This window comes from Helicoverpa zea, chromosome 1, assembly GCF_022581195.2.
Source record: "Helicoverpa zea isolate HzStark_Cry1AcR chromosome 1, ilHelZeax1.1, whole genome shotgun sequence".
Lineage (NCBI taxonomy): Eukaryota > Metazoa > Arthropoda > Insecta > Lepidoptera > Noctuidae > Helicoverpa > Helicoverpa zea.
Window position 1 is genome coordinate 12,206,456 of NC_061452.1, and position 14,902 is coordinate 12,221,357.

Sequence of the window (14,902 nt, forward strand, 5' to 3'; positions counted from 1 at the left end):
ACTATCGGTAGAATATCAAGTAAGTGGCAACATTGAAATTTTAGTTTAGCAAGTTACTTGTGCGGTGCACACGTTTTCCGCGTGTGTAGTGAATTTCCTTGGCTGCTCACGGCTGCAACCGTTCAATTTCTATTCAATGTGTATGGCTGTGAAGGTGAGTTACATTTTCTATACGTCAAGTACGCTTGCAGTCATAAATTTTCAACAAAATCATTACTAAGGTCGTGCCCTCGCTGAGCGACAAACGTCAGCAGGCGTCACGAAACTATTTAAATTATAATACAATTTGCATTATCCTGTTGTAATAAGTTCTGTATCATTATTCTGCTATCTCGCTTTAGTTAATTGTGGTTCAGTTAATCAGAGTTCATGTGGCCGCCGCCCAATAGAGAAGTTTTGATAGCCACCGTTCTTGTGTTACGCGTGGTCTTCATTTCATTGTTCGAATCCTAATTCTGCCGACCAAATCGCCGGTCGATACACCGATGTCGTTCTGTAGAGTGAGTCACGCAATATTGTCGACATAAAAAGTTATGATGTTGCTGAACAGAACATTTGCAACCTAATCTAACTGGCTAGGTACTTACAGTAGGTACCTACTAAGTGTTCTAGCTATGTTTAAAATTGGAAAGTAAGCTGTTGTAATGTGGTTGAAAGTTTCAACTCACAGCAAAACATTAGTAGCATTTGTGAAACATTTACTTACAGCTTGCTGCACAGTTTATATTTAGCTGTCAAGATGTGGCTAATTTGTTGATAAAATGGGTCAGCTGGGTGTATTCTGTTCATGTTCAGCCTGCAATTTTGGTTCATAAATATGTATACAGCTTAATGACACTTCACATGTTTGTCCTTGTTAAATATCTACATGTTATTTAACATAAGAACCTAAAGCTATTCTTAAATGCAATTTATTCTTACACTTTTTACTTGTTTATTATTAAAATTAATTCTTTAAATGTCACCCAAATGTTTATAAAGAGTGTGATTGTTATGCCACCAATTTATAAACTAAGCTGTGGCTGTATTATTGTTTCCATTTATAATGTCCATTGTCTTTGGATTCACTTTGTCCGTGCCACCCATAAATGATTAGTATGTGCTTGTTAGTGCATGTCGCATAGAATGGCACCATGAAGATGATTTCTGATTGTTGTCTCTGTTCTTGATTTGATTAGTATATTTCTTAAGTGAGTCCTTCGGCGGTCTTTGAATGAGTGAGTGTAAGCTTTGATTTGAGTGTTGAACGTTAATGTGGATGTATATAGATTAAAGAAGACCGCCTCAAAGACACCCGGATAACCTAAAACACAGTGGATGGTCTGTGTGAAAAACAATGTGACTGCAAAGTTAGTGGTACTTACAAGAAAACTAGAAGGCATGGAAGAAGAGGACATGCTACACCAACTAAAAAATAACACATTGAGATAGGGGCAGGGAAATAACAACATATCTAAGTAACATGTTCCATACCCTGCCCTGCCTACTGTCCTCAGATACAAAAACTTGTTTACAAACAAAAGTTGTCTTCCTGTATCAAAGAATTTTACCTGCCAGACATTGGAATGTTACCTTCCAGTTTTTTTGTTTGTTTTTATTGTTCAAAATATTACCTGGCCTTTTGCTTGTGTGATTGATCATAGTAATGAATGAACTGTCTTTTTATGCAGGTTTTTTCAACTAGAATGTTTTCATTGGTAATGTCACTCCTTATCTGTATCATAAATGTTATTACTTCATTCAAAATTATTACCGATTGCCATTCCATACACACTAATAGCAAATTGTCTACGATATTTTAAAAATATAAGCGTAATCATATTCAAGCTTATAATATCTACCTATATCATTGACGTCATCTTTTTACCTGCATGCATCCAAGAATGCTTGTCCTCACATTTCCTATGCTTTGCAAAACAAACCTCCAGCGTTTGGAGTTAATTGCGTCACAATTGCATAATGCAGTTTATCGATAAGTTGTGAAACACGAGCTGCGGTAGTCATTGTTTTAACACCGTTTCATGCACGTGTAAAGTCTACGAACCTACTCGCTGCGTAAGGCTTTAAATGTACCTAGATATTATGCTGAAACGTTCACTCAGCTGCAGCTGTCCGAACGACAACGTAAGGCGAGTTAGACACCTCTGTGTGTCCTTATGCGGTTAAGACCTTGCATGCAACATGATCCTCCCTCTAAGACCGCACACGGAGAGCAACTGAGAAACTGCTCTACTATACTAAATATAGTTAATAGCTTTACTGAGAACTTTAATATTGATACCAGTTTATTGCTCTGGCGTAAAATATCAGGACTCTGGATAGTGCGACGACCCTACCTTGACTAGCGTGTGTTGACCCTGCGCAAGCGTTGGTCCGTTACCCCACGCACGATCCCGCCTGACCACAGACAGTGTGAGGCCACGCTAATTTCTAACGATTTCACCTAACATCGTTTTAGCTGACAATGTTTGTTGACGTCACCTCGCACTTGGCTAGTCAAGTAATAAGACCCCATTGTTTGGAGTAGGTATTCTTTAAATAGACAATTTGTGCTAGCTGGTTGCTATACAAATCTTCACTGACTGGTACCTACGTGCCTGCATTTTCCAGTTCATGGTTCCCGTTCCTTCCATAAATTAGCGTTCCCAAGTGATTTGTAATGACGCACGTGTAATAAATACCTATTTCTTAGAAACTATAGTTGTTTACGGTTTCTATTTTCAATCTTTCTTAAAGACGCCATAATTTACTTTCCGCTATAAATAAATAAATAGTTTAATGGTCGCGTTAGTTTGCGACTACAATAATCGTTTTGTTTAACATGTTAATAAAACCAAACAAAACAATAAACCTAATAATATTTTGCCTTAGACAGGCCCACTTCAAGATCACATAGACCAAAGAAACACTCCAGACATTGATTAAAAAAATCCTTTACAACCTCCTCTTTCTTGGGAAGTCGGTTGAAAAATCCGACTTTGCTACAAGAATGATATTCCAACGTGTATTTTTATCACGAACGCAAACTCCTAAACATTGGAATTTCCGGAAAGCGCCACTCAGACTCGACTTAAAGCTATTAAATGGCGTGGCCATTAAGCGCCGCCCGTCTCGGGGGAGAAGAGGGCCGCGTGACAAGCAATAACTACCTACTACGTATATAGAAAAACTCGGGCTGCTATTCAGCAAGGGCTAAGGTCGTTGCTCCGTGCTCCTTGCATAGTTGGGCTTTCGAACCGCAGGGCGACGCACCCAGCCCCGTCCTTTTGACACAAACAACACGTATTATTCATTAACGCTTAAGATTGATAGGTTTCTGAACGAAACCTGTTTATATATGTTTCTAGATTATAACAGTATATTTTTAGACAAGTATTAGCGTTGAAAATAGCCTTCGTTTTTGTAATAAATTGACAAGAAATACATGATAATATATGTTGAAAGTTCTGAAGCTCGGTTACGAAACTGTGTACCATCTTCAGAGTTGTGTTTCATTACATATGTATAGTTTTCATGAGACTTGATGATGGATACCCAGTAAATAAGATAATGAAAGATACGTTATTGTGTAAACTGCATCAAGCTGAAACCTACCCCAAGTTTCTATATGGAGAAAGATAGAGGCGGTGGAGAATATGCGAGGATTCAGATTTAGAATATGCAGAGATACAACTCTCTCGTTCCCTTTTATTCAGAGCTATTTTTAGGAAAACCTTGCTTGGAACCCTTTAACCGTCTTTCCCCTCCCTTCTATTGTTATTCATATAATTACATTTGATTGCGGCAATCGCGTTCTTGTGTTTAATGTCAGAATATGATATTAAAGCTGCATTGCCCGTTCTAAAGACATGAGTCTATTCATGATCGTGTAAGTGCAGGTAAAGGGGGTCAGAGACGCGGCACAGTCGCGCGGGCGGATCCGGGTCACTAAGCCAGGTCGCCGTGTATCGCCACGGTCAGGACGTTCATCATATCGGCTAATTAAAAATAACATTATTTTTAGCACATTTTCAAGTTTCCAAACAGACTGGCGCCAAATCCAAAACATACCCTTGAAATATCACAATGGCTACTGGAGTCAACGTAGCTCTAGCTGCTTCTAGCGGTTTCTCTCGCGTCCCATAGGAATGAGGTATTTTGTGCGCCCGAATGAAAAGTAGTCTCGACACATTAACTTATTTATTCCTATACTCTTTCAAATCGAATCCTAAAATAGGGCGTTCAAAAAAACACTTTAGCTTTAAGAGTTAGAAAAGACAATTTATTGTGTTCATTTAAAATCTATACTAATATTATAAAGCTGAAGAGTTTGTCGCGCTAATCTCAGGAACTACTGGTCCGATTTGAAAATTTCTTTCAGTGTTAGATAGCCCATTTATCGAGGAAGGCTATAGGCTTTTTATCCCGGTACGGGAAGTAGTTCCCACGGGATGCGGGTGAAACCGCTTTAATTGATAGTGGCCTGGGTTTTTAATTGATAGTGGCCTGGGTTCTAGGAAAAACCTAGTGTCCTAAATATAGTCCATCGCCCACTGCGCGTGACGTCATGCGCAGTACGTCACAGTTAATACGTCACGCCCCGACTCTTATCTTCCAGAGGTTGTGTAGCTACTGTATATTTTATTAAGGGTTAAGCTTCTAACAGACTTCAGAAAACAAATTCCAAATATTTCCGTTCGTAATTTCAAAGATAATAATGAAATTCCCAATATCTCAAAAATACCAAAATTATCAGATTTCAAACTACTTATCTGCACTACATACATAGATTAAAAAGACAACGAACGAGTATTACGTGCGTGCGTAAGACCTTGAGATCTGATATAAGTATACTTGTACAGGCATGGCTGAACTTTTCAGACTTTATCTCTTTTGAAAAAAACAGATCATACGCATCTCGAAAGAACATCTGGTACAATGTATCACATGAGCCTGTAATTTCTATGGAAAGATACCAGCAACGAGAGAGATGCGTCAATCTTCTACGCACCATTTAGGAGTCTCAACTTAAAACTGAGAAATCATAATATTCTCCAGCAAACAATTTGTAAAATAAACTGTCTAATGAAAATCACCTGATCACTTAAGAAAGATAGTTGTTTACAGATCGCTAATGAACTTGATCATGTATCTCCCCACGCCGGAGAATGCAAAGTTCATCGTTGTAAGGTTCAGCTATTATCATTTTGCAAACCACACGATGATAACATGCCATACATCACCCAAGCATCTGCCTGCACGTTGATAACTCAATAAAACATCACAGATTTATGGCTCAACATTCTCGCGCTAAAAATATATAAGGCAATTTAATATCTTGATAGAATTCTTGAATAACCTTTCCTTTCCTTTTTTTTCCCCTTTTTTTTCTTGAGACGTAGATAGAATCATCCGGAAAAAATAAGGGTTTTAGATTGAACTCAGGGTTATTTTTTTGTTCAAACCATATGTTATTATGAATGTTCAGACTTTTGAAGTGGTCAGCAGTTTATTAAAGTTCAAATCCGTGTCTGTCTGTAGCAGACATAAGGGGCTAGAGGCGCGGGCGGAGTCGATGACCGAGTATTGATCCCGGCGAAGTGGGTCGCGACCCGTTTTCCGTTGCATACACCCAAGGGGAGCGGTGCAACGGTCATCTCGATACAATATTGCATTAGGTTTAAGCGAATAGGGACGTTCATCGCCTACACGTGGACGTGTTCTAGATACACAGACGTCTACAGGTGATGTCAGTTGTTTCTACTTCTATCTTTTAACCCAATGTTATCAGTTTAAATGAAGAAAATAACTTTGGATATGGTTAAAATGTTCTTGCGCTCAGTAGTTTTACTTAGTATAGTCTTAACCTTCATAATGAGATGGAGTTTCATGTCACATTTGATCAGCACGCCCATGTTCCATCTTATTGAGTGCCATGACTCGGATCGTATACTTATGTACAGTTTTCTACGAATAGAATGAAGCTGAATTGCAAGACTGATGATTAAAGACTTGATATCCACGTTTATCTATTTAATTATACAAATAGCAATAGTTAGAGATGAGGAGTACATTAATATTGAAATTGCAAGGTTAGTATTCGTATATTTTCATGAGTGTTGCACAGGCAGGACGGTCGATGTGGTGCGTGGCCTTCGGCCTTTTAGTACCCGAGTTGCTAAATGTCAGTCACGTCAATTCCGTGTTTCACCGTAACCGGTACCGAGTTATTGCCCAGCTATCCTGCTAAATTTTAGTTAATTCTTTGGTAAACACCGTGAGGTGAACCTCTTTTTCGTGGACAGGGGAAGAGTTTCTGAACCACATTTACCTTGTAACTTCCCCGCATGACTTCTCATGGAAAGTTTAATGTAAAGGGAAAGCCTGAATAATCCATGTCAGATAATGAGGTCGGATATCGATAGAACGCTTTCCTCAATCGGGTGCGTTTGTGTGAATAAACTTCTGAAGGAGGCACCTACGTCGAAGCGTTAAATCGTTGTGATTGGTCCATTGCGTGGAAGGTAAGTATCAGTGTTGTGAAAGTTGATTTGCACCGCGTATTCCCCTCCATGCTGCATAAAGATGTGTTGAGCGTTCACTTTTCACTACTGGAATAAATGGCAATATTACAAATCTAGGTGTTCTTAGGGTTCTGTTTTAACAAAGATATCAAGAAACTTCTGGGATAGTATAACAGAATGAATGTTCTAAAACGAATCCGAGTTTTCCTTGTAGGTTTTGGCCCAGTTGCTAATCTTGCACTGTATCATCTTATCTAGTTGGAAAATTCTGGACGATATAAATCATTTTATATGACGTTCTTATACTATCTAAATGATATGCTCATTCTTATATTATCAAAGTTATCGGTTATTCTAGAAATCAATATTTATGATAGAATAGCCGGTAACCCAAAATAATCTGGTATGCCCGTTGCCATGTTGCCGCGAATGGATTTGACCTTCAGACTGTTTTATATTAGGAGTTTTGGACGCCATGCGCCATAATGCGCAGACGTCCCAACTTAAATAATTAGTTTTTTTTTTATATAGATTTGGTGCTTAATTTTAATGGAGTCCTCTGAATTTGAGCACTTGTAGCTACCTGTTGTATTCCAAATGATATTACTGCGGCAAATAGCGACATGTTACATTAAGATAACTCCGCTTTTAAAACATAGTTTATCAGATAAACATTTATCAAATCTATAATTACTGCGATATGTAGAGCGTTACTGTGAACTGATTTTAATCTGAAAGGATTATACTTTGCGGTCCATGACGCTGTTGACGATATTTCAATATGTTGAAATTGATTAATGTTAGTTTACTACAATTCTGCATACAATTAAATTTCAGTACTTGGCACGTTAGCAGTGGGAGTTGTTCTACTAACAATGGCCCAGTTTGTTTATCCTAGGAAAGCACGTTGGGGCTGGAGCCACGTGCAGAAGTCACGTGGGTGGGACATGGACACGTTGGAGCAAGCCATAGTTCAACAATATTTCATTTCTATGTATTAACGCTCTTTTAACTGGAACTTCATAAAAGGGTCGTGGATCCTCTATATTCAATCTGTTCGTTCACAAAAGGTGAACATGCCCAATGTTTTGAAATCAGTTTAAATAATAAAACAGTCACCAATTAATTTTTAAGGACGACATACATGTAGGCCTATTTTGAAATCAAGAAGAACTTGAAAACGTTAACCCAACGAGTCTATGATCATGTAGGTGATTAAACTTATAAATCTGCGTAGAGTTTGTCTATAAATATTTTTATGTATGATCTTCATCAAGGATTTTGGATTAAGACAACACGCGCTTTATTCCATCTAAAATAATCCAACCCACATGAGATAAATACCTATTTCGCTGTCTATTCCATTATTCTCAATGGACTAGAAAATTTCCCCGCGCCGTGGGTGGAGCTAAATTTATCCGAAGCGGGTTGTAGTGGGCAGGCTTCGACAATAACGGCAGCTGTGTCACAAAGCCTGTGTTTCCAGTTCGACGTAGGAGGACATTCCCTATATATCTATGCGCTTAGTAAAAATAATGTAGTTTGCTACAAATAAAGGGAGAATTTCATGTTGCGCCATTGAGTGACAGAGGTCGCTTTGTCGATAACCTTAATTCAACATTTTCAGACTTGCATCATTGTACCTATCTCATGTGATAAATTTTTGGGTCTTGTATTGTTTCACTAAAAATACCAATAGTTCTTCCGGGAAAGTAGATAAACGATAGGAAAGAAATTTTTAATTTTGTAAGGATGCAAACCCCGGATGACTGATTTTTGGAGCTACTTAATGAAAAGGTTGTCCTATAAACATACCGGCTGCAAGTTGCGGGCAAAAGATAGTAGGTACTTACTTGTATATGTATAGATTGCTACGCGTGGGAGTTTCTTAATACGAATTCTTTCTCGTTTTTCTCGCTATAATTAGATTGTGACCGACGGGCGGCGTCGCGGTTGCTGGTCGAATCTTCTCGGTCACAGATGCGTTGTTTAAAATGCAATTGGTTCGGTTACAGGTGCTTCTTTTGATTGAGATGATACTAGGAAATGCAAACTTGATAATTTGAAAACTAAACAGCAATTAAATCAAATGATAGCTCATATTCCAGACATATTTAACTCATGATTAAACGGCTCGCTCGACTCCTGTTTAGTCTTCTGTCTTCTAATGAGTATTTGAAACATGATTCATTATTCCTTACCGTTTGAAAATGAGATCTATCAAACAATCATTGTTTCATTCTTATGGTGGATCATAACTTGTGAAAAGTTTGAAAACTTGTGCGAAACGTGTGGGCAGACTGGTGTGCGTGCGTGCAATTGGATGTGGATAGCGGCGTGCGGCGCGGAGTACGTCTGGCAAGTGACGCCAACGCCCCCGCCTGCTCCACCGGCGCGCCGCGCGGCGTGACGTCTCGCGACCGGCGCGCCAGTCTCTGCACGACCGCGGCACGGACAGTGTCGACCCGTTGCGATGTAAACGCCTTACCTTCAAATCTGTCTATAACGACAGCCTCAGTTGCGTGTGCACGATAGTTTCAGTTAATTTCCTCATCAGTTTATTAACTTTATTTTTGTGTTACAAATAACTGTTTTCTCATCCGCCGTGCCGGATTCACGTAAGTGAAGTTTTTGTGTCATCATTATCGTCGGTGTCCCGCATTACTGGCGCCTTTTGAATCCTCAAGAGTCGTGCGAGCGTGACCAAAGTAACACCGTGGAGAGCACGTAAGCCATTCGATCCTGGTCGGTTGGATATGGTCAAAATCAGTGACCAGGTAATTTTTTGATATTGCACAATTTTGTATAGTTTTGATAGTGAATCATCTAGAATAGATTGCAATAGAATCCTGCTTGAAATTATTATTCAATTTTAGAATCAACAGGTGTTCAAACTTCATCTTAAAAACGTGGTCACGCTTAGCACTTATTGGAATACACTTTTGGAATTGTTTTAACCGACTTCCCAAAGAGGAGGACTTTTTCAATCTTTGTTGTCCGTTTTATGAAATTCGCATATATATTACCTTAGTGTAAACTACTGACGTACATTACCCAGTTCAGTTGTAGAGAATTACAAATTCCATAGGTTAGTATCTTTGCGAATATAACAATGAACCAACCAACTGATTATACGTTTAACACAAATGAAATGGCATTATAATCTTCCATTTTTGTAGAATGAATGTAGCGTGCTGGTTAAATACCACGTTTATATGTACGCATTGTATTAATACAATTCTAATACCATTTACTTCATAGCGGGTGCGGCTATGGTGACTTCAATAGGAATTCTCAGTGGTATCATAACAGATACTCCAATTTGTATAGCGGCCATGGAGTTATTAATATCCTTGACTGTGATTATATTTCCAGTTTCAATTATTAATTTGTATATTGGCGTGCTATATCAGATTTCTTCGACCACAATACGTGGGCTATCAATGTCATGGTCAATGACGATACAACATGTCGCATCTCCTTTGTTTGTTGCTAGTCGATGTTGTTTGTCGTCCACTTCACTAATTGTCTTTGCTTTGTTACATTTATGTGCTTGTTTATCTTGAAGGTTTTTAGCTAATCACAGTCTTCGCATTTTGCATGCAATGTCCATACACAGGACTTAAATTCCTGGGTTTTTATACATACATGATTGCATTTCAATCAATGCATTTATAATAATATTCGTTATAATAGTAGCAACATAACATCACTCATAGGTGCTATGCATTAGATGTAGACGTTTTTATTGAATTTAATTCTCTTAAATTACTATAAATACGACGGTAATGTTTTTTCGTACAATTGATTTGAATAGTAAAAAGTTGCTATCTTGCATCAACGCACTTACGATTCATATATTTCCCTTCTCTAACTTTAAGGTAACTGGTAACTGTGCATTGCGTAGAGTTCAAAAATATACCAACGGAAAATTTTCACGACGCTAATGCGAAATTAATTAGGGTAGAAAATCCATTTTCGTTCGGTCCTATTAAAATATATTGTAGAAGAGTTTACTTTTGTATGTGTTAATTAAAAATATTATTGTAGACTTGACGCAAAGCTATTATCAGATAGATATGGTGGTAATGAACTGCATGCAGTTAATACTTTAGTCTCGAAGAAGTTGCTTGTTTCTATAAATAAGATAGCGACAGTGGACGGATATGACTTCATTCAGATGAACACATAAATTATATTGCCTGAGATAAATACTGATAACATTCTCTCGATGATATATTTCAGTAAATATTAGCATGTTTTCAGTTTCATTTGTGATTCATCATAACCTAGCTCAAGTAGTAAACATTTCGGCCTGATGGAAGTGTTGACGCAGTTTGGTTTTTAGGGTTCCGTACCTCGAAAGGAAAAAACGGAACCCTTATAGGATCACTTTGTTGTCCGTCTGTCTGTCTGTCTGTCTGTCTGTCTGTCTGTCTGTCTGTCTGTAGGGTTCCGTACCTCGAAAGGAAAAAACGGAACCCTTATAGGATCACTTTGTTGTCCGTCTGTCTGTCTGTCTGTCTGTCTGTCTGTCTGTCTGTCTGTCTGTCTGTCAAGACCCTTTATCTTAAGAACGCGTGGACGTATCAAGCTGAAATTCACATAAAATACTCGGGTCTATTGTCCCTTTAGGCTGTGAAAATATCAAGCTTCTAAGCCAAGCCAATCAAAAGATACAACCGATTATGTCGATATTTTCAACAAATTCTCGACACTCGCAAAGGAATCAAAACCTACAGGGTACTTCCCGTAAACTCAGAATCTTGAAATTTGGCATAAAGCATTGTTATATAATGCAAATATAGGAAAAATTGCGAAAATCTCATTTTTTTTGTTATATAATATAATAAAAATATTTTAATAAAATGAAACTCACTACCTTATTTCTCACGAACGAATAAAGGTACCAAATTGAAATTTATACCAAATACCTAGGTCTATTGTCCCTTTAAGCAATGAAAAAATCAAACTTCTAAGTTAACGCGATCAAAAGATACAGCAGTTTTACCAACACCTTAGACGAATTTCCGTCACACGCTAGGGAATCAAAACCTACAAGGTACTTCCCGTGAACTCAGAATCTTAAAATTCGGCACGAAGCAACGTTATATAGTACAGATAAAGGAAAAATTGCGAAAATGATAAATTTGAAGTTACATAAAATATTATTTTTGCTTACATGACATAAAATATTTTTTTAATAATTATAAACTTTCCTACCCTTTTTCACATGAACGCGTAGAGATATTAAAGTTTTGAATAAAAAGTGAAATTCATATCAAACACTTCTTAAATATAATGGCCTCTAAACTGTGAAAAATTTTAAATCATTCAAAGGTCATTGGGCACCTTAGTATGAAAACCATACCCACGGCGGATACGAACGAAATATAGCACAGTATAATGATAAAGGCTCTGATTTACTATGGCATTAGTCGCATCAATGTGAACCATGGGAATCTAGAGAAAATCAGGTGTAAACATCAAATATTTTCCTCATTTCAATGGAGAATTTAAACGACCAAGTTTGACGGATTTGAGAAATCATTTCTTTGTAGTGAAAGAGTATACTCGCCGTTTATTTCCATTGTCATCAGGTCAGGATCTGATGATGGAAATCCTGAGAAATCGAGGGCAACTATCAGAAATTGTAGGCATGCATAGGATTAAAACTTGATTCTCAGATGTATGTCTGGTGATACTATCAAACAGTGAAGGTTTAGAGCTTATCTGATGATGGAGACGTGAGAAAGTCTCATCACCTAAAATAAGCTCCAACACAAGGTTACGTTATAAATTGTAAAGGAGTTCCCATAACTATATCTGATCTTAGCTGTCGATCCCACAATGGCAGTCAAACCTATCTTTGTGGAAAGTCTTCGCCAATACGAATAAAATAAGCCCAAACACGTGGTAGTTGCAACATACCGTTCGGGAGTTCCCTTGACTCTCTGTAGTCTGCATAATCAAATCAGCTCCAAACCTTCACTGTTTACCAGTACCCTCAAAAATACACTCACATGTCTGGTTATGACTCGATGCGTGCCTACAATATTCAAGAGTTGCCCTCGATTTCTCAGGGTTTCCAGATCCTCATCAGATCCTGGTCATCCGGATTGGCACCTTCCTTCTTTATGAAATGTCTTTAACAATAAAAACTAGCATTGCAACCTGTACAATCCTCTGAAACTGCTTATCTTTTATATTTTTCAAACGATCCTGGACATTCGTCTCCATGGAATTTTAATAAAATATTTATATTCAAAGAAACGTCATACCATTCTCTACGATTTAAAACTACTTTGATTCATGTCCGCCACTTTTTACAAAGCGGGTCAGATATGCCCCATGACTAGGGAATGCAATCCCGACTCGAGATTGCAAATTCGGGATCCCGCGGGATAAGAAATATCAATCCCGCGGGATCCCGGAATTTTCGGGATCCCGTCTAATTAAAAAAAAAAAATGAATCCAGATGACTGAAAAAGCTAATAACTGCTTGTTTGTGATAGTGAGGTTAATTAAAATAACATATTACTCGAAGGAAAATAAAAACCTTTAATTCTTTAATCTTACCAACTAAATAATAATCAGGTTGTAAGGAAATTAACGTAGGTAAATTAGGTAATCAAAACAATAAGCTTATTTCAAGGGAATTAGGAAAAAGGGTGATTTTGAAAATGACTCCTTAAAAAACAAAGGGTATTAATAGTTTCATCTGCTAAACGGCATCTAATGTGCGTTGCAATGTACCCCGCTGCTGAGAATGCCCTTTAATACCGAAAGGCATTCGCGTTGAAGCGTTGACGCTGGTTGGCAACAGCGTGGCGAAGCAATCATATGCAAACTGCAAAAATCGCCCCCTTGTTCCTCCACACTCAAACAAATCCATTTCTTTTTTAATGGTAGATTCTAATTTGTCTAAGCTTGTGAACGTAGATATACGTGCAAAAGGACTTGGTTGTGTGTGTGTTGCGTCGCTGACCACTGCCGCCCAATCCCGTCAATCTCGAACGGGATCTCGTCATATGATGCGTCGGGATTGATCCCGAAAAATTACACGAGATCTCGCGAGATCGGGATCCCGTGGGATCGGGATTGCATTCCCTACCCATGACCTTTAAGACATAATTAGTTATTTTCAATCAGATTTCTGAATGATGACTATAAAATGTTGTATATAAATAACTTCAATAAAATAACTTTTACAAGGTACTGGCCTACTATTTTAGTTATATTATAAAATAAAAAATATTAACTATTTTGACTCTCACGAAATTACCATAACTATGATTGTTCTAAACTGAACGGTTGGCGCGAAACTCACTTTTTATCTATACAGCATTTGTACGGAACCCTCGGTGCGCGAGTCCGACTCGCACTTGGCCGGTTTATTGTTGTGAAACATACCTATTTTACGTTTTATATTTCCTGTGAAATGAGTCGCAATTCGCTGACCTGGCTTGGTACTTAATGGAAATTAAAAACAGAATGAGTCAACAAAGAAATGTATGTTTCGCGGTCATCTGTTATTTATTATGATTAAACGTGTTTACTTCATAGGCTGATATTATTAAAACTTTCTCCTTGTGGACCTATTATGGATGTAGATCGTAATCTACGTGGGGTCGTAAAAGCACATTGCATTGTAGCCAACATAGTCTGCCACCCAGTTTTGGATGTTAAGCATGATGTCATGTGCGCTTAATCCGCACTCTAATAGGTAGCAAACGAGGTGCGTCGGGCCCATTCAAAGTCAAATCGTTTTCAATGTACTGTTATACGTAGCCAAAAACTGACAAATAAAACTAGTATCCATGTGATAAACGTTTGATACTGTACCTTGTTTGCCACGTAATAAACAACGAAAATAAGGAGAATCTTATTTTAAAAAAATCTTCTTTTTACATGGGAATTTAGCTCCACATAGGTATTTCGTGCCTGAATGTGGTTTGAAACATTTGAGGTATCAACGATATATATATACTTCCCTGCCGATTTCAACGATATAAAATATTAACCTCGCATTGATAGCGCATCGTCATTTTGTTTTATCTGGCAGTGGCCTTCGGTTCTACAGTCGCTTCGTGACTAAATCATGAGCTATCGCTATTGTTCACATCAGTTCATAATAATCCCGCGAGATAGGCGGATATGGGTATCAGATTGATCTGTTTTGCATTATCATGAAATGGATGAATGCTCAATGAAATATCGTGCACGTTCAGTGTCATCTGGTAATGGATAATTCCGCGATGAGAAGTCGCAAACTGTATAAATGGTTCAGCTATCCAAATTACGGTATTTATAGTCGTCGCTCGTCGGGACAAACACTTTAATCAGCTAACAGTAATTACTCAAAGCACTTAACTACTCATTGTCAAAACAGGCTTTTC

General features: G+C 37.9%; 1 protein-coding gene across 3 annotated transcripts in view; it reads left to right on the plus strand.

Annotated features, from left to right (window-relative positions):
* Positions 1-14,902, plus strand: part of LOC124633802 (PRL-1 phosphatase) — a 26,059-nt gene continuing 11,157 nt past the window's right edge. Inside the window, exon 1 of one of the 3 annotated variants that reach the window (XM_047169146.1) lies at positions 1-154. The gene's annotated coding sequence lies outside the window, so the exon portion shown is untranslated. The other 2 variants (XM_047169155.1, XM_047169163.1) reach the window with 2 other exon arrangements.